Below are 3,143 nucleotides of genomic sequence, written 5' to 3'. Positions count from 1 at the left end.
ACCTTTGCGAAGGGCAGTTCAACTGTTTCAGTCTCCCTGGCTGCTACCCAAATAAACGGACTCCCGAAGAGAAGGAACTAGCCCTCTAATGTTTTATGCAGCCATTCAGACCTTTATTAAAAGGAGCTTTTGCTCTCTTAGGATTTATTCTCTTTCTGAGAGTGGCACTGTTATCTACTGTGCCATACAGTATCAAAAGTAATTTAAACAAGTAGTTTCAAATAGAAATTAAAGCAGAAAGTTCTGCCTCCATATACATAAATTAACTATAAATGCAAATTTCTAACTTAGTTTATTTGCCTCAAGAAAAAGATGGTGTTGAAATCAACAATTCTGTAGCAGCACATTGGCTTAGAGCAACCTTTTTTTTTTTTTTTTTTTTGAGACAGAGTTTTGCTTTTGTTGCCCAGGCTGGAGTGCAATGGTGCGATCTCGGCTCACTGCAACCTCCTCCTCCCGGATTCAAGGGATTCTCCTGCCTCAGCCTCCCAAGTAGCTGGATTACAGGAACCTGCCACCACACCCAGCTAATTTTTGTATTTTTAGTAGAGATGGGGTTTCACCATGTTGGCCAGGCTGGTCTCGAACTGCTGACCTCAGGTGACCCGCCCGCCTCGGCCTCCCAAAGTGCTGGGATTACAGGCGTGAGCCATCACGCCTGGCCATATTATACTTTTGTACATACCATGATAAGATCAACAAAAGGTGACACACTGAGGCTGTAAGACTACTGTGCCAATCTATAATTCTAAATTTACATCTTTCTCTAATGACACTATTGTTTTATACAAGGCTCACACATCTACTAGGCATTTGCAGTAGCCCACACAGCTCTGCATGATTAGAATTCAGCAGAGGCTGGGCACAGTGGCTCATGCCTGTAATCCCAGCACTTTGGGCAGCTGAGGCACTAGGATCGCTTGAGCCCAGGAGTTTGAGACCAGCCTGGACAACATAGTGAAATCCTGTCTCTACAGAAAAAAAAAAAAAAAAAAGATCATGCAATGGCGTGATCTTGGCTCACTGCAACCTCTGCCTCCCAGGTTCAAGCAATTCTCCTGCCTCAGCCTCCCGAGTGGCTGGGATTACAGGCGTGTGCCACCATGCCTGGCTAATTTTTGTATTTTTAGTAGAGGCGGGGTTTCACCATGTTGGTCAGGCTGGTCTCGAACTCCTGACCTCGTGATCCACCCTCCTCCACCTCCCAAAGTGCTGGGATTACAGGCGTGAGCCACTGTGCCAGGCCATTTTTTTTTTTTTTTATTAGCCGGGCATGATGGCATGCACTTGTAATCCCAGCTACTTGGGAGGCTGAGGTAGGAAAAACAGTTGGGCCCCAGAAGTTGAGAATGCAGAGAGCCATGATTGTGCCACTGCACTCCAGCCTGGGCAAAAAAGTGAGACCTTGTCTCAAATTTAAAAATTGAAAAAAAAAAAAAAAAAAGGACACAGTACTCTGAAATTTTCCACGAAAAAGAGACAAACAGATAGATAAACCTGAAGTCAGTGATATTATTTATGCAGTATTTCAAATAGTTTGTTTTCAAAGTAGACACAAATAGATATATGATAAACATTTTAGTGAGAATATTGGCAATCAAAAATATTTTTTAAAAAGCAAGGTATAAACATTTTCATGGTAATAGTTTTCAATTTGTTGAGAGAAAACAGTCTCATTTTTGAGTCTCCAAATTGCAAATCAAAAACTTTATTCATGAGGCTGGTCTGAATGCAGCGATGTTTACAACAGGCTGATCACAACCAGTTACAGATTTGTTTCTTCTCCACTCCCACTGCTTTCCATAACTAGCCTAAAAAACAAAAACAAAACAAACAAACAACAAAAAAAGGCTGGGCACGGTGGCTCATGACTGTAATCCCAATTACAGTCATGTAATTGAGTCCAGGAGTTCGAGACCGTCCCGGGCAAAAACATGAATCCTCCTCTCTACAGGGGAAAAAAAGAAAGAAAGAAAGATTTTAATGGCATCACTATTTATAGATATTTTTTCTTTTTTTGTCCTGGGTGAGAGGGAGGAAGTGGCTCATCATTATTTACAACAGTAAAAATCTTGACGCAACTGAAATAGCCAATATAGGAAAGTATTTTGCTTTTTAGACAGAGAGCCAAATCATGAGTGAACTCCCATTCACAATTGCTTCAAAGAGAATAAAATACCTAAGAATCCAACTTACAAGGGATGTGAAGGACCTCTTCAAGGAGAACTACAAACCACTGCTCAATGAAATAAAAGAGGACACAAACAAATGGAAGAACATTCCATGCTCATGGGTTGGAAGAATCAATATCGTGAAAATGGCCATACTGCCCAAGGTGATTTATAGATTCAATGCCATCCCCATCAAGCTACCAATGACTTTCTTCACAGAATTGGAAAAAACTACTTTAAAGTTCATATGGAACCAAAAAAGAGCCCGCATCGCCAAGTCAATCCTAAGCCAAAAGAACAAAGCTGGAGGCATCACGCTACCTGACTTCAAACTATACTACAAGGCTACAGTAACCAAAACAGCATGGTACTGGTACCACAACAGAGACATAGATCAATGGAACAGAACAGAGCCCTCAGAAATAATGCCGCATATCTACAACTATTTGATCTTTGACAAACCTGACAAAAACAAGAAATGGGGAAAGGATTCCATATTTAATAAATGGTGCTGGGAAAACTGGCTAGCCATATGTAGAAAGCTGAAACTGGATCCCTTCCTTACACCTTATACAAAAATTAATTCAAGATGGATTAAAGACTTATATGTTAGACCTAAAACCATTAAAATCCTACAAGAAAACCTAGGCAATACCATTCAGGACATAGGCGTGGGCAAGGACTTCATGTCTAAAACACCAAAAGCAATGGCATCAAAAGACAAAATTGACAAATGGGATCTAATTAAACTAAAGAGCTTCTGCACAGCAAAAGAAACTACCATCAGAGTGAACAGGCAACCTACAGAATGGGAGAAAATGTTTGCAACCTACTCATCTGACAAAGGGCTAATATCCAGAATCTACAATGAACTCAAACAAATTTACAAGAAAAAAACAAACAACCCCATCAAAAAGTGGGCAAAGGACATGAACAGACACTTCTCAAAAGAAGACATTTATGCAGCCAAAA

Source organism: Nomascus leucogenys, chromosome 23 (assembly GCF_006542625.1).
Source record: "Nomascus leucogenys isolate Asia chromosome 23, Asia_NLE_v1, whole genome shotgun sequence".
Taxonomy (NCBI): Eukaryota; Metazoa; Chordata; class Mammalia; order Primates; family Hylobatidae; genus Nomascus; species Nomascus leucogenys.
Note: the sequence above shows the minus strand (reverse complement) of the source record.